The sequence below is a fragment of the Hemitrygon akajei genome, unplaced genomic scaffold (assembly GCF_048418815.1).
Source record: "Hemitrygon akajei unplaced genomic scaffold, sHemAka1.3 Scf000093, whole genome shotgun sequence".
Lineage (NCBI taxonomy): Eukaryota > Metazoa > Chordata > Chondrichthyes > Myliobatiformes > Dasyatidae > Hemitrygon > Hemitrygon akajei.
This window is the reverse complement of record NW_027331979.1, coordinates 433,793-455,564: the sequence shown is the minus strand read 5'-3', so window position 1 is coordinate 455,564 and position 21,772 is coordinate 433,793. Positions and strand designations below refer to the sequence as shown.

The following is a 21,772-nucleotide window of genomic DNA, read 5'->3' as shown; positions in this document are numbered from 1 at the left end:
GTTATTTATACAATAAATATATACAGTATATATTATACAGTATAATGTACAGTTATTTATACAGTGTATAATTACAGTGTATAATATATTACAGTGAATGCATTAGTAAATACAACTTTTTTATAAATTACTACGATTGTACATGGCACACTTAGATGGGGACGTAACATAAAGAATGTATTTAAGTAAACTACTTAAGAATTTTTTAAAAGCTATTATTAATGCTTTTTGAGAGAGTGATTTAGATGCATATCATATTTTTACTGAGTTAAGTATTGTATGTAATTAGTTTTGCTACAACAAGTGTATGGGACATTGGAAAAAGAATGTTGAATTTCCCCATGGGGATGAATAAAGTATCTATCTATCTAACATCTATCTATTCTCCTCATTTATTCATTCAAATGGACCGATGACGCAAAGTGCCAGTTAGCGAAGAATCCTCTTTGAAAATTAAACAATTTGAGCAAAAGGACTGTCAGTGATAATGGAGACCCTCTCAATAGTTTAACAGGCAGGGATAGCATTTGACATTAGGGTGTGTCACTGGGAAGAGTCAATTGACTGCAGTCGTCAACATCCGATACACACCCGAGTTTATGTTATCATTTTTTGTGTTCACCTTAGCCCCGATAATAATCGGTATATACTAAGGGCGCATTCATCATGAGTCTGAAGGCGGTGAAGCCTTACATTCTAATCTTGCTAAGAAACAGAAACTACTGAAAATGTACCAATACAATGCTGGAATATGGTTTTATTCCGTTCCAGTCTGAACAGCGACTCCCCGTTCGTCCTATTTGTAATAGTGTACTGTCAAAAGAAGCCAAGAAACCGTCAAGATTGCAGGAACACCTCTGTAAAAGATACCCTGAAAAGGTTACTTATTGTATTACTTATGCCCAGAAGATGAAAAAAAGACACTGAAGTCATTTGCTAAGAAAGCCAAAATGACCTTGATAGTGGTCTCGTTGTTTCTTAAAACAGTTTCAAAATCATAGCAAAGTGTGCAAAATGCGGTACAATTGGTGCATTTGGTGAAAGATTGATACTCACAGCTGTATCAGAGGAGCTCACCTGTGTTCTCAAAATGGATACCAGTATTTTAGATATACCCCCCGAGTAATAACTCTGTAATTCGTCGTATTAACGAAATGAGTGAAGACATTGAGTATGTACTGTACACAGAAGTACAAAGAACATGGTTTGAGATACAACTGAATGAGTCAATTGTGAGAGACAATAAATCATTGCTGAAGGCATTTGCAATGCTTATCAAAAATTTAAAAGTTTATGAAAAGATGCTCTTTTGTATAAACGTAAAAACAAATATCAAAGAGGAAGCAAAATTCGACGAGCTCAACATGTATATTGAAGATAAATGTATTCCGATTAGAAACATGTTTTCTCGTGCAACAGATAGAGCACCAGATCCGACGGGTCCCCATGCTGGTTTGCTGTTTTTGTTAATGAAAGAAAAACATTCTAAGCACGACACTCGTAATATCTTCTACCAACAAAATTATCGTTTATTCATGAAATAGTATATTTCCAAATTTTGCCCACGTAACGATGAGGAGTTTGAGCGTTTGCTTCTCCACAATGGTGAGCGTTGTCTGTCAAAAGACTGCTGCATAAAACGTTTCTTTGATCTTTTTGACACTGTGGTTGTATGTTTGCTCAATGTCGACAAGAGCTGGTGAAACAAGATTCAACAACGTGGAGATTTGCGATACCTCTCCGATCTTTATAACAAAATGAATATTCTAAATATGAAACTCCAGGATGAGAATTTGAATTTAATCCAGTCAATAAGTTCAGTGTCCACTTTAATCGGAATATTGGAAATATTTAAGCAAAACATTGGGAGAAAGATGTTCCTAATTTCCTTGCATGGAATTCATGGCACTCTCTTTCACAGACGGTGATTTCCAAGACTACTACATATACCTGCAGTCATGAAGAAAGATTAATCTCAGACCTCTCAGTCTCACCTTCCCAGAGAACTGCCTCTCCCCAGCACATGTATAGCTCTGGGCAAGCTGCCACTAAAGACAAGAACAATATCGAGTAGATCCCGTCAGTTAGAGGAACAAGAGATTTAGTTTCGGTTGTATGAAAATGAGAACTATCCAAAGTTGAAATGACAGAAGTGAACCATGTGAAAGAAGAGGGCATTCATCCCAATTATGCCCCGTCATGAATATAAACCACCTCGCTGTTTTGTACTCTCCAATAAAGAAAAATCCCAACCTCAATATCAGAATCACGTTTGATATCACCAGCCTATGATGTGAAATGTATTGTCTTGTGACAACAGTACTGTGCAGGATATGAAAATGAATGAATACCACAAAATGAATTATCAGTGCTCAATTTCGGAATATCGAAAAAATATAACCTGCCCAATCTCTTTCCATATCCCGGTCCTTGTCATTAGAAGTGTACTGTCTCCGTCTATTTGCCCGATTATGGTTCCACACCTTATAAAAGAGCGCGACCATAATCCTGGCAGCCAGTTTTGCTTCAGCTGTTTGAAGTGATTTAAACTAACATGGCAGGAAATGGAAATATGTAGGAAAGAACTGTGGACGAGCCAGCTGTTGTACAGGTAGACGATAGGTGTTATGAATGTAAGTAAGGCCAAGCCATGACTGGGAAGAAATGCAGACAATGAAAGGAAGCAAATTGTATCACATAGGCAATATTCAGAAGGTAGAACAGTGCAGGAATTAGGGTGCTCCTTTTAAATGCACGGAGTATTCTAAGGTGAATGAAATTGTTGCAGTTTAGTCGGTTTGACATTGTGGGCATCCCTGAGTCGTGGCTGATTGAAGGTCATGTTTAGAGCTTAATATAAAAGAAAGTACGTTATACCGAATGGACTGGCAGGAAGGCATAGACGGTGCCATGAGGGATGGAATTACATCTCTATAAAAAGGTGACAACGAGTCAGAGAATTTCGAATCATTCTGAGTGGAGTTAAGTAAAATAAAACAACATTATGGGAATCATATATAGGTATACAAACAATAACCAAGCTATGGGGTTGAAATCGTAAAGAGAGCTAGAAAGGGCATTTAATAAGGGAAATGTCAAATTTGTGATGGAGGATCTATCTATCTATCTATCTATCTATCTATCTATCTATCTATCTGTCTATTTATTTATTTATTTATTTATTTGGTTGATTGATTAATTAATTAATTAATTTGTTTGTTTGTTTGTTTGTGTTTCTGAAAACATGTTTGACAGGCGCTGAGATAAAAACATTCACCCTGAGCGATGTCTGAGTTACGCAGCAAGTTCCAATTTTATAGAACTGGACCAATGTCCGTTCAGCGATTCAATGTTAGTGATAGCCTCGCCAGTTGTAATAGTCATCTACTAGTAATAGAATTTGACCTGCATCTGCCTCTATCTGTCCGACCCAGTTCCTTTATTACACCATTATTCAGAGCTCTCGTGTACAACTTAGCGATTCTATATAATTTCTGGTCTTCGCTGCTGGAGTATCACCCGTTGACCTCTAGTTATTGAATTGACTCCCACTTGGCGCTGAGAATACCGGTTCGGTGTAGCACTGGGATATTCCAAGAAGTAAGTGCGCTAGCAACTCGCTGGTGTGCTGTCAATGGCCCCATTTAAATTGAAACTATGGAAACTATGGAAAACATAGTTAAACATAAAAACATAGTTCCCCACTATGGTAACATATTTAAGCATGCTTACATTCTTTATTAATAGCAGCATCTGAAGTTAAGGGAAAAAGGCAGGAGAATGTGTTTAACAGGGGTAATTAATCCGCCATGATGGAATGATGAAACAGACGAAGTTGACTGAGTGGACTTTCTGAAGATTTTTTATTTTCTTCTGAATCTTTTCACATCTTCTCTTTCATCCATAATCATCGGACTCTGCTCTGGACTTTATATTCTACTTGCCAACATCCATCTGTAAAGCAGCGTTCCCCGCTACAATTGAACCTCCCGTGTTCAGGTTTTGTCGAATTTGTCATGATCGCCTCCCACCCAGTGGTATCAGAATCAGTCCTATCTATAAACTTCTATTTCATCACCTCCCTACATGCGAAGACAGCGAGTCTTCCCAGCGTTCTCATTCACCCTATTAACCTCCGTTCCAGATTTCTGCTGATACGCGTCTAACGAGTTTTGATCTGTAATTTTAACACTGCTTCTCTTTCCACAGAGGCTGCTCACCTGAGAAAACTGTAACAAGCTCGGTTTCATTTCCGATTCCCAGAATCGGATGTGCGTTTGTGTGTATATAACTCTGTTCTCAAATCCGGCATTCAATCTGTTCTCAAAAACATCAAATTTGTTTTGGATGTGAAGTGGGTGATGCAAAGTTGTCAGGGTGGCCGAGCGGTCTAAGGCGCCAGACTCAAGGAATGAAAGTCCTTCCTACAAATGCGAGTGTTCTGGTCTCCAATTGGGGGCGTGGGTTCGAATCCCACCCCTGACATTATTTGTCTTTAAACATTCAACCGAGGTAATGTTATTACTGCGAAGCAAACGTAGGTTGTTTGCGTAGATAACGCAAAAACTTAAGTAAGAAAAGATGATGTATTTGAGGAAATTGTATTACACACCAATTTAAAGTTACGTGCGCTCTCCACCACCGATCCTCCAATGAGAACCGGCTCATGGACCTCTATTTTTCCCTCTCCTGAACACCACAATCACTTCCTTGGTTTTGCCGACACTGAGTGACGGGATGTTGTCACATCTTCTTTAAAATTATCTATTCTTAGTTGAAATGTATGCCTGATTGAACAAGCCATGTCTACCCTGGGATGGAGATAATCTCTGCCATGTTCTACCTTTATCTATGTCTCTCAAAATCTAAGAAACATCTATCAGATTCCCTCTCACCCTCCGCTACTCCAGAGAAAACAACCCAAGCTTGTCCAAAGTCTCGTTATCGCCCAAATCGTCGAATTCAGGAAGCATCTTGGTAAAGCTTTTCTGCTCTCTCGAAAGCCTCGTCAACCTTTCTATGACGGATGGCCTGAACTGTATGCATTACATGTTCCAGTGCTGTGCTGCTGTAATTTATAAGTTCGGACATGCTTGGCAAGCTGAGAAAATGCAACATGTCTACTTTTATTTCAAATCCCAGGATATCCTTTGTGTCTGTCTGTGTACTCTCACACCAGAGCAGTCAGTCAGACTATTCTGAAATGCAGCTTTTTATGTTCAATGTGGAGAGAGTACTGTTGGTCTGTCAGGGTGGCCGAGTGGTCTAAGGCGCCAGACTTAAGGCGAGAAAGCCGCTTTATTGTAAACCCGAGTGTTCTGGTCTCCAACTGGAGGCGTGGGTTCGAATCCCACTCCTGACAACAACTTGATTTACGCATTCATAATTCAATCACTGTAATGTTTATTGCAGCCATCATGGGATGCTGAGGATGGGAAAGACGCAAGAAAGATAACGATTTTTGTTTTCTTCACAACAGACAGCAGTACAAAGTGTCACATGACATTGGAGTCGGGCTGCGGAGTTTGATGAGAAGGAGGCCTCGGTGCTGTGTCATCTTCTCAACCGTTGGATGAATGACATCGGGGCCATTCAGACACATTGCTCCACAGTTGCAAAAGAAAACACCGGTCACTTCCCTGATCTAGAAGACTGTGTGTTTTATCTGCCACTGCTTTGCCCGTTCTCCTACTCTGACTAAGTTTCTTAGTAGCCACTCTTCTTCTTCTAGTTTTCCCGTCACGTCATCGGCAGTCTGGATTAAAACGCCTTGAAACAATCTTTATTGCAAAAATCAAAGAAAGATGGAGGGCTGGTGTTACCAAACTTTCGATTTTAGTATGGGGCAATTAATATTCGTTTGGGATTCAGGGTATAGATAAACAGGACTGTCCTTCATGGTTAGGCTTGGAGGAGAATTCGGTAAGGGGGTTTTATTTGGCTTCTATACAGGGAGCTCCTCTTCCTTTTTTTGTTCTCTAGGATAGACAGACAAGGTCTTAGTCCTATTGTTAAACATACATTAAATTTTTGATTTCAGTTTCGCAGGTTTGTTGACTTCAATAACTTTGTTCTCTCTAGTAATATCCATTTTAACTTTTTTTTAAGCCATCAATTCTCGATACGGTTTTTTAAACATGGAAAACTAAGGGAATAAAAACTTATTTTAGATTTGTTTATAGAAGATTGTTTAATGTTCTTTTCGCATTTAAAGGATAATATGATATATCTAATACACAATTTTTTGGATACTTACAAGTTAGGAATTTTTTACGTGATTTCTTACCGAATTATCCATTTTTTCATTTACCAAATATGATAGATGCTATTTTTCAGCTAAAACCATTTCAAAAAGGATTGACAGCTATTAAATATGTAAACGCTTAATGAATGCAAGTATGATACCTGAATGATAAGGCTAAACGTGCTTGGTTATTGGAACTTCAGGACTTACTTTCAGATGATCAATGGAATAAAATTTATTATTTAGTTAATAATAAATTCATTATCGCCCGTCGCTCCTTGATTCAGTTCAAGGTAGTGCACAGGGCACAGATGTCAAAAGATAAATGAGCGCATATTTTTTCTAAAATAAATAGCAACTGCGACAGATGCAAAGCTAAGATGGCTACTCTAACTCATATGTTTTGGTCTTGTATAAAGTTAAATAGTTTTGGGAGAGGTGTTTTTAGAACGTAATCAAAAGTCATAGGTGTGGACTTACAACCTAATTCACTTACTGAAATCTTTGGGATTACTCCAAAGGAAGCGGGAAATTTTCCGACTACCGCTCAACATGTGATAACCTTTTCAACTTTATTGGCTAGGAGAGACATTTCGTTGCATTGGAAGGATCCTAAACCATCTATTGTTTTTTTTCTGACTCTCCTCCATTATGTCTTACTTTAAGCTTGAAGAAAATTAGAAGTCGGACGTTTGATACATCTTTCAAATTTGAGCAAACCTGGCGAACTTTTATTCTATATTTTCATATGATTTTTTTTCTTTTCTTTTCTGTTTTTTAGTTTTTTTTCTTTTTTTCCACCTCAGCAAAGTTTCAGATTTGACCAGAAGGATGATTTCCTTATTTATCTTGCTTTGTTTGTAATTTTTCCCTCAAATAGACTGCCAATTTTTTTGGTTAGTTTAATGTTTTTTTTTCTTCTTATAAATAGAAATTTCCAATCTTTTTTTTTGTATGAAGAATTGTCAGGGAGAGTTGCGGTTCTCTGTTTATATATACTAGCCTAATACTATATTATACATGATTTTGACTGTGCATTTCCTTTTCTTTGTTTGTACTTTTATTGTACTACGTATTTGATAGAACGTCTCGTCTGATTTCTATTTATTCATGTTTTTTTTAAATCAATAAAAACAGAGTGTAAAAAAAAACACCTTTGTCCGTTGTTTGGTCAAGCTGCCGTGCGATGGTCGTATTTTTTCTACTATTTACAGTAATTTAAATACTTTAACAACAAAACATCTGGGCTCTTCCTCAGACACTTTGATCTAGTCCATCCAAAGTGGCTGGAGCGGTTCTGCTCTCATTGTGGAAAGTCAGCACCGGGTGAATACAAAGTATATTCCTCCAGCAACTGCGAATAATATAAATGATTTACATGTCGAAATAGATGGCATTGTTGCCAATCTTGCAGAAGATACGATGATTGGTAGAGGGGCAGGGAGTATGGCGGAAACAGTAAAATGCAGAATGACTTATACAGATTAGAAGAATTGGCAAAAAAGTAGGAAATGAAATGCAATTTTTGAAAATGCATGTCATGTATTTTGGTAGCAGAAATAAAATTGCAGATTATCTTCTAAACGGGGATAAAATCCAAAAGTCTGAGATGCAAAGGGACTTGCAAAAGTCAACTTGTAGGTCGAGTCAGTGGTGAGGATGGCAAATGCCATGTCAGCATTCATTTCAGAAGGTCTAAAATATAAGAGCAAGGATGTAATGCTGAGGCTCTATAAAGCATTAGTGAGGCCTCACCTTGAGTATTCTGAACATTTTTGGGCCGCTCATTTAGAAAAGATTTGCTGGCATTGGAGAGGGTGCAGAGGAGTTTCGCAAAGATGAGTCCAGGAATGAAAGGGTTATCATACGAAGAAGCTTGATGGTTCTGCGTTTGTACCCGCTGGAATTCAGTCTGAAACTTCCCAATACCAAATCCTACCCCTGCGGAAAAACTCATGGAGATGGTCCACCTCACCACTGTCAGGCTGAAATTGTTAACATTAAATGAGCGTTCTTTGCTAAATGACATTTAGCTCCATTGGACCATGATGCTGCGCCATAGCAGATTGTGTCTCACTCATTTTAACGGGGCATTATACAAATTGACTTATAAAAGGCACAGCGGGATACCCAGCAGCATTCAGAAGCTTCAGAATTTCGAGAATGCCTGCCTTAGCAACACGATAGTGATACACAGCTTTGTCCGATAGAGACACACCTTTCACGTTAGGACATAAGTGGGAAAATGCGTCTGCCTGTATTTTAACGCAATCATGATACATTGGTTGAAGCTAAAGTTGGAATTGAATTCTGGATTTTGATCCACATTTTAATGGAGATAACTCAACTGAACCTATACCATACCGAGCAGATCAGCAACCATTGCTTAGAAACGGTTATTGTGAAAAAATTGGCACAGGAAGTGGGAAAATTTCGAGACGAATCTGATAATTCATTCACTGGAAATGACCTGTCAATAAATTAATATTTTAATAGTGATACAGCAATTCTGGATTCTACAGTATTTTTCAAAAAAAAACATCCGGAAAAAACGAAGGGCAATGTCAACTGTCGGCACTCAATCAAAATATGAGGTTGTTCCTCTGATAGCGACGTTTTCTAAACAGTGATTTTGCATGGTAATAAGTTTTTTCGGTAAGCAGGGCAGTTTATTATCAATGTTATGTTTATTTTGAGTTAATTCATACGTATGCATAAGGAACAGGAAACGGGGGATATGGTCACAGAGAGGGAAGGAGGAGGTCACAGAGTTGGGTAAGGAAGGGTGTGGTCGCGAAGAGGGGTTAAGGAATGGTAGATCGCGGATACAGTGTAAGAAGTTGTGGGGTCATTGAGACGTCGAGGAAGGGGGTCATCGAGACGGCAACAGTTGGATGTTTCACAGACAATTTAGACTGGTGGTTCTACAATCCCAGAACACCCTGAGTGAAAGAATGTCCTCTAACATTACGGTACATAAGCCTCTTACTTGGCTTTCTCTTCCCCAGCTCATCACAGTCTCTCTCTCCCGAAGCCCCATGTCCTTCCCCCAGTCTTTATCTCACCCATCTCTCTAAACCCCCAGTCTCCCTCCCAGCCACTAGATTCAAAAGTGATCTCTCTCCCTCAGTCAATCTTCCCTGACTCATCTACCCGATTCTATCTCTCCCTCCAGTCACTTTCCTCAACACCGGTCTTTTCCTCCGTCGAGTTTCTCTCCCTATAATACCACCCCCGATCACGCTCTCCTATTAAACCTCTCGCGCAGTCTCTTTCTCCCTCCAGTCACTCGCTAGGTCCCCAGACTCGCTCTCTGCAGTCTCTCTTTCCCACGTTTCTCTCTCCCCTCATCTTTCTAACGTCCCCGTCTGTCTCTTCAGCCCGGTCTCTCCCCTTCCGGGTCTCCCCCAATCTCGCTCTTCACTCCGATCTCTATCCATATCCGGAATCTCTCCCCACCCCAGAGCTCTTGATTCAAAATGCCCCCCACCCCCAAATCATTCTCTACTCCACCTCTTCGGTTTCTCTCTGCCTCACGTGTCTCTCTGCCCATCTACCTGTCTTCCCACCCATAGTCTCTCTCCTCAGCACTCCAATCTCTCTCTCCTCCCGACTGTCTTCCTCCAGTCTCACACTCCTCTTCCCCGCCTTCTCTATCTGCCTAGACACGTTCTAACTCAGGCCCTCTCTGTCTGTCACTGACTACATTCTTTTACCCGTTTCCTTCTCTCCCCCGTTTCTCTCTCTCGTTTCTCTCGCACATCTCCCCGACTGTTTTTCTCTCTCTTTCTATTTCTCTGCAGTATCTCATCCTCCAGTCTCTCTCTCGCCTCCGACTCTGTTTTGCCGCATCGTCTCTTCCCCGACTCTATCTACTCTGTCATTTTCGCTCCCAGTCTTCCTGTCTGTCCTTTTATCTGCCATCATCTGCCGTTTTGCATCCCCTAGTCTCTCGCCTCCGTCTCTCGTCAGCCTTCTCTCCCACGTACATCCTTCTCTCAAACTCTTTCCCTCTCTCTCCCCACACTCTCTGTCTCCAAACTCTCTCTCTCCACACTCTGCGTCCACACTCTCTGCCTTCACACTGCCTCCCTCCTCACTATCTTCCAGTCTCTTTACCCCAGTCTCTCTCTCCCCTCAGTGTTTACCTCCCATTTCTCTACCCCGTCTCTCTCTCCTTCTTCAGACGTTCTCTGCCCTAGTCCCGAGCATCCCATTCGCCCCTCGCTCTCTCGTTTCACAAAGTTTCTCTCCCGCCTCTCTCCTTCTACACTTTATCCTCACCTTGTCTCTCTTCGTATCTGTCTCTCACTGCTACTCTACCTATCCTTCTCTCCTGTCTTTCTCCCCGTCTCTCTCTTCCCCTGTTTATCTCTCTTTCTCCCCGTGTCTCTCCCCATCCCCATCTCTGCGTGACACTCTTCTCTTAGATTTACTTTGCTCCCTGTCTCTATCCCCTCTCTCTCTCTCTCTCTCTCTCTCTCTCTCTCTCTCTCTCTCTCTCTCTCTCTCTCTCTCTCTCTCTCTCTCTCTCTCTCTCTCTCTCTCTCTCTCTCTCTCTCTCTCTCTCTCTCTCTCTCTCTCTCTCTCTCTCTCTCTCTCTTTCTCCCCTGCCCTTCTCTGCTTCAGCCAGCTCTGAATGCTTCTATGTTCGAAACTCCAAGCACCAAACTAAGGTTGTTTACCTTGTAGAAAACTGTCTCAGTCTGCACTGCACAATGAAATGGATGGGTTGACAAGCCGGAATGAACACGGGGAGAGATTCAGTGTCGGTCCGTGAAGGGGGGCGGGTTGCGGACAGAAATGCGAGAAGTGAGAGTGAGAGGATGTGGGGGCAATGAGAGTTAGAGAGGAGGGCAGCATTAGGGTGAGAGGGGAAAGGAGGAGTACGACTGAAAGAGGAGAGTGTCCTGAGGGGTGAGAGGATAGTGAGGGGTGCGGAGGAATGTGGATACGGAGAAAGTGAGCGCACTGTGGAGAAAGGAAGGAAGAAGATGGTGAGGGAGCTGGACACCTTCAGGCAGGGAGTTGGAAGAATTCGATTCCCCCTGTCCCACTCACGATAAATCTTCTAAGGATAAATGGTCATCAACGAAGTCAGGATTCACACTCGGTACGGGCGTATGCACGTCTGGAAAGAAATATACACCACGAAACTGAAATGAAAGCTCAACTCAGAAATACCACAATAGAGGAAAAACAAATAATGGTTGAGCATGACCTTCTGCTTGTTCTGAGCACACTATGTGCCGACAAGACCAAGGGCTAAGCCTAGCTGAAAGTTGGGGACACAGAAACAAAAACAGACCAGAAACCCAGACTACCCAGAAACAGACTGGTTCCTTGTCAGTACAGAGCAAGTGGTTAAAAGAATCAAAAATACCCAATAAATTACCAATAATTTAAAGACGATAAAGGCAGAAAATGCCATGTGAGACCAAAAACTATCCAATACATTACAGTATCCCGCTGCAGTTTAACTCAATCTGATTACTTACATAAGCACAGTCAAGTGGCAAACATCATTCAGCAAAATCTGGCCTTAAAATGCAAACTCATGAAAGATACTATACAGTAAATGATACGTTTTCAGAGTCAATGTCCAACAATTACATTGAGATCGATCCATTATTAGACACAGGGCAATGCATGATAGCGGTCCGGATATAACTTCAGAGGATGAACAAGCAAAAACATTTTGGTTAATAGATATGGCCAGTATGAAAACATGCAGCATTCGGCAATCAATAAATGAACATTATCAGAAATGTGCTAAATTGAAAGTGGAAGTTAGAACACTATGGTACATGAACGGGGAATGCACTGTCTCGATTGTTACATCCAAAACGGGTTACACCCCAAAGTCGCTACACAATAACATTAAACTATTTGGCCGATCCGGTAATATTTATGCAAGTCTGCAGAAAGCCACAATAATGTACACCACTAGAATAGTCCGAAAGTTCCTATCAATTGACAAGTAAGTGTGCTTGCTTTTGTTCTAACTGCAAATTTTACCAGATTTAGCCGAGAACAAAGAAAAATAATAATAGACTTGCGATTGTAGTGGAGTCATTGCAGAAGAGATTCAACATGCAGTTTGCTTAGATGTAAATTTATCAGAGATCAGGAAGTGAGGTGTCATGTTTTTCTTGAAGCATGAGGTGGTCGATAGAAATTTACTGAATTATGAACCGAATGGGGTTCTGCAGAGCTAATCATTCGTCTAATCATATACCTAATTCGATGGACATCTGCAAACTTTACACCTTGCATTAAAATGTGTCACCGCCGTCCCTTGACCCAATACCGAGGGCGAGTATTAACTGGGTTGTGTTTATACTGACGGTGTTCAACTGGAAGAGAAATTTGCTGTCTGTTTTTGTTTCAGACCTTAGGGTATGAAGGCAAGTAACTGCTTGGTAGTTGCTGCAATGTGCCGAAGTTTAGAAACACGGAAATAATGTTACCGTGTTTTTAGCTGCGGAAGGCGGAAGGTAATTAACAGCTTATATTTATGATATCTTACTTTCTGCTCAACTCATAAATTATTTGAAAAATATGTAACGTTGTTGAACCAGCCTTATGACGATTGTTAATGTGGTGCAATGTTAATCAAAGGCGTCTTTAACAAATTCACTTCTCACATGACAAGAAAAGTATAAACGCGAGAACTAAGAAAGAGACGGACGTTTGCTCAGCAAAGTTATGTGCTCCGGTTAAGCCTGAGCCCAAAGAAAATAAAACGATTTCTATGGATATGTCACGTTGCGGTCATCAGTTAGAAAACAGGGCATATGCACTGGAATCTGAAATTGTGAGTTGTAATCGGGAAATTAAACAGAATGTTGCATGAATCGAGGTGGAATAAGCTCCCAATGAGATGGAAAAGGAGCGGAGGATATATGCAGTCCAGGTGTTGGATCGTAACAAGAGTGACGCTGTCTATATCTAATGGACATCAGACATCCGGAAAGAATCAGGCCATCCTGTCCATTTTAACATGGCTAATTCATGATCGCTCTCAACCCCATCCTCCTGTCCTCTCTCCGTAACTTCTGTGTTTCGCTTGGGCCCGAATCCAGATTTCTTCTCCCCATAGCCACGTTCTCTGATTACCGCCGGCTCTTTAGAGTCAAGATGGAGAACATTTCGATCGCCGCCGGGAAAAACTTAGATATATTGTTTATTAATTAGTTGAACAATTGATGTGAGCGGATATTTCGCTGCGATGATGAACTGCTCTCTGAACTTAGACTGAGTTACCCCATAAATAAACGTGTTTGTGCAGCAACTTAATATACGCAGCATGTATCCCGACTGTTGAAATATTATTTCAGAATCGCTGTAATTATTTGGATTCAATACGGCAATGGTGTAATAAAGGAATTCAGCAACATCCACCAACCACAGGATGATGAAGCTTCCGGAGATGGTGAGAAGTAAGATCACAGACCTCCTCCTGCTCTCCATCTCTGGGTCACTGCGGTTCTCCGCCTTGCTCTGACCCCTCAGCCCCGTACGGACGCGACTAGTCACTAAAATGTGTCTGACTGTCAGAGCGTTGAACAGTAGTATGAACACGAACGGGAGTAACGGCATTAGAATGATAGAAAACCATCGATACCCCACCCAGCCGGGATCCGTAAAGTAGCTCGACTTTGGAATACAGTCCCAGGGTATATTGGCAATCATTTTCAATGGATGATATCTAAAAAAGACAGGAACATTTTTAAAACAGAGTAGACATCCAGTTGTTGTCAGAACCACAGTCGCAGTTTTCCTGGTGCAATACTTTGCTTTCCGCTTCTGGCAGCAGATGGCGACAAAGCGATCGAAGGTAAATGTGACGGTGAACCAAACAGAGGAGTCTGTGGCTGCCAAACCCAGACAAGAGATCGCGCTGCACACGGGGGTGATGTCCAGGAAAGTCCCGGGGAAGTAATAATAACTGATCTGCCACAGCGTTACATCAAAGATAATGGTGAGTAGATCCGCCGTTGCCATGGCCACCAGGTAGCGAGTAGTGCAGGTGGAGAGGCCACACTTTCCCCTGGACAGAATCACAACCGCCAGTAAATTCACTGGGGGAGCAACAAACAGAATGGGTTAATCACTGTCTCGCTGCTCCGTGGGTCTCAGGAAAGAGATAAGCTGGAAATTGAGAACAATCAAACTTTGCAGACAACTCATTTCAGGAAGTATTAAAGATGTAAACCGGGAGTCGCAGACATCTCAAACGTGTGCACGCTTGGTGAAAGTTATGGTACACGGTACCGGAAGGTATTAGTGCTCGGGAAGCAGGCATTCCCAACTGATCGCCCAGGCCGTTTTGAACGAATTATTTTAAAACTCCTACAATCAGGTTTTCAACTGATGTGTAAACCTGGATACCTCGGCAAATTTCTCAGCGATGCTGAGTGACACCTTCCTGTCACTTTGTTCTGGAATCTCCCCACACAGCAAAACACTGCACCCTCCGCTTCAGTCCAGTTACAAAGTTCAAATCAAATGTATTTCCCACGTTCGCATGTCTTCGTCCCTTTCCCAATTCCAGTTTATTATCTCCGTACAGCAGCATCCCTTGGCTCGCTTCTTTCAAAATCTGCAACTACGCTTGGCCGCAGTATGTCAAGGCAACCGATCGGAAAATTTGAATTTTCCTTTTGAAAGATTTTGTGTGACATGCTGGGTATCTCGGACGGTAGTGCTTAAACCATCCAATTTCCAAAGAAAAGACAGTATTGCTGCAGCATTATTCTAAATGCTTTGATACTTATTGTTCCAGAGCAGGATATCGGATAAACCTTACCACGTCTGACCTCTATCGGACACCGTAGAGTTGGCTCTTAATTCTCTCGACGCATCATGGGTAATCGGGCGTTGAAACAAACCCTGTTACACTAAAAAGCGCACAGACCCTTATTTCAAATTGCGAAACTCGGACTGTCACACGCAAATTATGTTTATAACTCTCCCCTGAATCTCGTCGAAGTTTCGCTTCCGGCAACGCCTTGAGACTTGCAGAAATTTCATGAAATCCAGCGCAATAACATTATATTTGAATTTAAAGCACGATACGCTATTGATACGGAAGTACACCAAGTAGCCCGAAAAGCTGCCGAGATCATTGGATTATCGGCGTTTACTTTCACAGTGGCTCTGCCTTTTGATATATCAAAACATGAGTTTGTGACATGAATCCATCTCCTTGATCTTCTGCTCTATATCTGCTTCATCTGTCGGTTTATTTTCATCCGAGGCCACTGATTACATTGCATGATAACTTCTGAACCAACACAGAGTTTTGTCACAATGTCTGAACCGCACTTACTGATACACCGGAATCACGACGCTGTCCGTAACAGAACAAGTCCAAAGACCGCGCACACAGAGCCGCAAATATTAGTTCGTCTATACTCTTACCGGGAACACCAATAACGGCAATGATCAAGTACCATGTCTTTCTCACACGGTAAAATATTTCAAGCATGCTGTCTGATTTCCAGCCTGTCTACAGCTGCCCGCGATCTCGCTGAAGAAACTCTGAGCTGATGAATCTCCACGGTCATTCATTTATACTCGCTCCAGAACACTGTATATTCAATACTACACAAGGCTGACGTATCTTCCAACAGCTGGGGTAAAAATAAAAAATGATTTCATTTGATTAAATTCCCAATTGTGATGAGGTATGGATTGCTTGACACGATATTGCATAATCTGAAAGATGAGGAAATGTCGATTGGAGAAGTCAGTCAATATTGATGTGAAACAGTCTCCGGGTCGACTCTTGGTTTCTTGATTGTTATTTTTTTACGTGTCCATTCCTAGAATCCATAAACTTTGTCTGCATAAACCATTACCATACTGTCATTGGGCTACGCTGTCTCAGTCTGAGTATTGTCTCGGTTATAGATCACAGCAACAGAAATATAAACAAAATAATGTTGTTTTAAAGTTCCTGTAATGTAGTGAAGAAGCATACATTAAAGTTTCATCATGGCCTACGAAGATACTGAACGCAGGCAAATCTTTAACCAAATTAATTGGAACGCACACAAAATGCTGGAAATACTCAACAGGTCAGGCAGCATCTTTGAAAATAAATAAACAGTCGACGTTTCCGGCCGGGTCCCTTCTTCAAGTTAATTAAGGCTTCGTCGAGTATTTGAGCTCCATCAACAGGAGCGGAATTCCCAGTGTCCAGTCATTGCAATTCCTGTCCCCATTCCCGGTGCGACATGTCGGTCCATGAGCTCCTCTTGTGCCACAATGAGGCTACTTACAGGCGGCCGGAGTAACCCCTTATATTCCGTCTTGGTAACCTCAAATCGTGTGGCATGAACATGGATATCTCTGTTTTCCAATTTTTCCCACCTCCCTTTTCCATTTTCCTCATTTCCCCACTCTGGCCTTTTACTTTCCTCCTCATTTCCCTACCATTTCCCACGATGCCCCTCCTCCTTCCCCTTCTCCCAAGATCCTCTCTCCTCTCATATCTGATTCATCTTTCCCGAGCTCTTTGCGTTTTCCACTTATCTCTTCCCAGGAACTTATTTCGTCCTTCTTCCTAACCACCTGGCTTCACCTATCCCTTTCCAGATTTCTTCTTCCCCCTCCCCTAACGATCTTATTCTGGCATCTCCTCCCTTGCTTTCCACTCCTGCTGAAGTGTCGCTGCCGGAGCAGTCAACTGTTTATTCATTTCCAAAAATTCATGGCTGAAGATTTCAATTTCCGGACTGACATAACGTTCCATAGCCTCCTTGTCTGCCAGGATAAGACCAATCTCAGGTTGGTGGAGTAACACTTTTTATTCTGTTAAAAGTAACGTCGAATGTTATGGCTTGATCACAGATATGTTGAAAGGACTAGATAGAGTGGATATCGAGAAGATGTTTTCTGTGGTGGGAGAATCTAGAACTAGAGCTCGAATTCTTGTATTTCAGCAGATGAGAATTACTTAACATGCTTTTCTGCACAGTGGACCTGAACTAACCGCTTCATGTCACTCACCTGGTTTGAATGTATCCCCCTAAAGCCTCTGGAAATGATCATCATACGAAGTAGAATCAAGTTGATTCACTAACACAATTGGAGATGTTGCATTGGCCACGTCGTTGATAAGGATTACGATCCCTTCAGGGGTGTCAAACTCATTTTAGGTCACGGGCCGGATTGAGCAAAATGCAGCTTCATGCGGGCCGGATCAGTCGGACGCTTGCGAACGCAGCTTTCGTTGCCTCCGTTTTTTCAGCCTGCTCTCATGTGTCTCAGTCACTGCTATAACTACAAAGTGTTTCACTTTACAAATTCCGTTTCTTATGAAGAAGACTGCCGAATAAACACTAAACCCCTGAAAACCTGGTACCTGAATAGACTCAGCATTAGCCTTATCATACGCCATAGGCGCTTCGATTACTGGGGCCAGCTTTAATAGAAATTAGATATTATCTAATGATTCTAATGCCTTAGAGGTATGATGTTGCGGTCATCACAGAGTCTTCGATGGTTCGGGGGCAGGAATGGCTACTTCAAATGTCAGACTTTAGATGTTTCAGGATGGATAGGGAGGGAGGCAAAAGAGGTAGGGGCGTGGCACTGTTGATCAGAGATATTGTCATGGCTGCAGAAAAGGAGGAAGTTGTGTAGTGGTTGTCAATGGAGTCTCTATGGGTGAAAGTTACGAATAGGAAGGGGTCGGGAGTCTCAAGATGGCGCTCATGGAGTAAACCGCATCTAGGCTTTGCTCCAAACCTTTTACGTTTTTTTTAACCTACAAACACCCCTTAAACTTATTTTAAAGGGGTCTAAACATATAGAATTTTTTTAAAAAACTATTTGAATTACTCTCAACCCGCTGAAATGTCTAGAGCAAAAGAACCGAAACAGACGAAAGAACCGTTAACTTTAGAAGTTGTTGTGAAGTTTATAGACGCTAGATTTGATGAATTGGAGAAAAAATTACTTGGAAGATTTGCACAGTATGACAATCGTTTGAGATCACTCGAAGAAAAGTTCCTGACCTTTTCACGGGAATCAAATGAACAACAAGCAAGCATTTTGGCTCTTGAAGAAGCTGCTCGTAAGAAGGATCGTATAATCGAAAAAATGCAAGAAGAGCAAACTTCGACGACCCAACAGATGGAACGCTATAAAGCTAAAATTACTGATTTGGAAAATCGTTCTCGAAGACAAAATCTTCGGTTAATTGGAATCCCGGAAAATTTTGAAAGCGGTGATCTGACCGTTTTCTTCTCCAAATTTCTAGTGGATGTCCTGGGCGAAGATGTCCTGGATAACCCCCCATTAATCGATCGGGCTCACAGAGTCTCTAGATATCGGGCAGATTCAAATCTGAAACCACGGCACATAATTCTCAGGATCCATTATCCTCACATCAAAGAAAGACTGATTCGTGCGGCTCGTAAAAAAGGTATGATAACCTATCAAAATTTTAATTTTCGCATTCTGGAGGACTATAGCCCCGAAGTACTACGGGCTAGGCTGGCTTTCAGATCGGTTATGTCGAATTTTCACCAGAAAGGCTACAAGCAAGCGTTGCTGTTTCCAGCACACCTGAGAGTCACCCTTCAAGATGGATCTTTTCGGCTGTTTAAATCGCCAGCGGATGCTCAAGGTTTCCTGGAACAATGACATTTGATCGGGCTGATCAATGTAATCTAGCCTATAGATTTGGATCTGGTATAGATTGACGTTTGGGTTCTTTTTTGATACGGTTCATATATATTTCTTATATATGATTAAAGCTCTCTTTTTTCTACCGGGTTTATTCCGATTTCATATTTTTATATATTACTAACCGATTAATGTTGAAGATGACCTATTAGGGTTATTTTTTTTTCTTTTTTTAATCGATATACGCTCTTTTTTTATATTTTTAGCATTTGAATATTAAGATTTGGAAGAATAAAATGGCGTTTCTTCTTCCCGACAGACTCCAGTGTCTGTAGCGTCATAACTGTTTTGATTTATTCGAAAGTGTTAAACCTTCATTTATTATTTTAATTTTTTTAACCCTTTTGATAATATACATTTATAACACTAATTTTATATTTTAATTTTTCCTATATCAACCCTTTTTTTATAATGTGGGTTGTTTGTATTTATTTAACTTTGTTACGTCTGAGTTGCCGTCTTGAGACAAGGGGGTAATTTTAGTATTAGATCGCTCGCTTGCCTCTGTTTGGCTTTTTTCCTGGGGTTTTGAGGGTGGTGGGAGGGAGATTTTTCTTTTTTTTCTTTTTTTTGCTTGCTTTTTGCTTAGTTTTACTTCATGGGCTTATATGAAACTACTAAAATGGCTGCGGTGCTGTGACTTCCGGCTTCCCTTTGAACTTACTTTCCCCTTCCGAGTTCATGAGTTCACTTTTCTTTTAAACCTATATGTTAACTGTAATATATATTGTCAATATGGATAAGACTATTAACTTTGTTTCTTGGAATACTAATGGTTTAAATCATCCGATTAAACGGAAAAAAGTATTCAAAGTATTCCATAGAATGAATGCGAATGTTATTTTTGTACAAGAGACTCATGTTAGGAAGGTGGATAGTCAGAGGTTGTTTAGGTTTTGGAAGGGCCAACAGTATCACTCAAATTCGCAAGCCAAAGTGAGAGGTGTTTCTATTTTTATAGACTCATCAACTGCTTTTATACATCATGAAACAATTTCAGACCCGCAAGGTAGATTTTTGCTTATTACTGGGTTGCTTTTTAATCAAAAAGTTGTTTTAGTTAATGTTTATGCTCCAAATACTGACTGTCCTGAATTTTTTAAATGTTTATTTACATCCTTTCCTAATTTGAATCAATACAGATTGATAATGGGCGGGGATTTCAATTGTTGTTTAAACCCTTTGATGGATAGATCCAAACCCATTCAAACTCTTCCGAACAAATCGGCTTCTCTTATTAATTCTTTCATGATTGATTCAGCTATCTGTGAAATCTGGCGTTTTCTACACCCTAATGATAAAGAGTTCTCATACTTTTCCCATGTGCATCATAATTATTCGAGGATTGACTACTTTTTCATTGATCAGCACTTCCTTACAGATGTCATGGATTGCAAATACGACTCTATTGTTATATCTGATCATGCACCTTTGAAGTTATCTATTAAGGTGACGGATTCACATATTAGTACTAAAAGTTGGAGGTTTAATTCTGTTTTACTGCAGGACTCTGACTTTATTAACTTTATTAAACAGCAAATTGATTTGTTTTTCTCAATAAATTCCACAGTAGACATCTCTAGTGGAACTCTCTGGGATACTTTTAAGGCATATATTCGTGGACAGATTATTTCATATTCTGCCGGAGTTAGGAAACGAACTAACTCTAAAATATCAACATTAGTTGATAAAATTAAGGCAATTGATAAGATTTATGCATTGACCCCTAGTAAAGAACTTTATAAAGAAAGGGTGGAACTTCAAATGGAGCATAGTTTATTGTTAACCTCTTCGATTGAAAGTCAGTTAATTAAATCGAAAGCTCAATTTTATACATATGGAGATAAGTCTGGTAAATTACTAGCTAACCAATTGAAAATTGTTTCGGATAAGCGACAAATTACTAAGATTCGTAAACAAGATGGTACTCTGACGATTGATCACAAAGAGATAAATACAGCCTTTCAAGATTTTTATAATTCTTTATATCAATCAGAATGTACTAAAGACTCTTCTATAATGAGTGAATTTTTAAGGAAATTGAATATTCCAAAAGTAACTGCTGAGGATAGTGTAATTTTGGATACACCTATTACGGAGTCTGAAATAGAAAAGGCCATTTTCTTAATGAACTCGGGTAAAGCTTCGGGCCCAGATGGTTTTTCTGCAGAATTTTTTAAATCCTTTTCTTCTATACTTTCTCCTTGGCTTTGTAAAATTTTTAAAGATGCATTAAGTATAGGTAAACTACCACAATCTTTTTATGAAGCTTCTATTTCTTTAATTCTTAAAAAAGATAAAGATCCCACTGAATGTGCATCTTATCGGCCTATATCTTTGCTGAATATGGACTTTAAGATTTTTAGTAAAATCCTGGCTGTTAGATTAGAAAATATATTGCCTCGGATTATTTCTGAGGATCAGACTGGATTTATTAAAAATCGTTATTCATCTTTTAATATTAGAAAATTAATTAATATTGCTTATACTTCTTCATCTAAAATCCCAGAATGTGTCATCTCCTTAGATGCCGAAAAAGCATTTGATAGAGTCGAATGGTCATATTTATTTAATACTTTGCAACATTTTAATTTTAGTTCAAAATTTATATCATGGATTAAATTAATATATCAGAAACCTTTAGCTTCGGTTTTCACTAATAATCAAAGATCCCCTTTTTTTCAACTATTTCGGGGTACAAGGCAAGGTTGTCCTTTAAGCCCTTTATTATTCGACATTGCTTTGGAACCCTTGGCTATAGCTATTCGTGAATCACCCAATATTTTAGGTATTACCCGCGGGGAGACGATGTATAAGGTATCATTA

The 21,772-nt window shown here is 40.3% G+C and overlaps 2 non-coding genes across 2 annotated transcripts; both read left to right on the top strand.

Annotated features, from left to right (window-relative positions):
* The first annotated feature begins 4,371 nt into the window (after positions 1-4,371).
* trnal-caa (transfer RNA leucine (anticodon CAA)) lies at positions 4,372-4,485 on the top strand. The gene is made up of 2 exons: positions 4,372-4,409; positions 4,440-4,485. It is a non-coding gene; the product is annotated as a tRNA-Leu (tRNA).
* Positions 4,486-5,246: 761 nt separating this feature from the next.
* trnal-uaa (transfer RNA leucine (anticodon UAA)) lies at positions 5,247-5,362 on the top strand. The gene is made up of 2 exons: positions 5,247-5,284; positions 5,317-5,362. It is a non-coding gene; the product is annotated as a tRNA-Leu (tRNA).
* Positions 5,363-21,772: the final 16,410 nt, after the last annotated feature.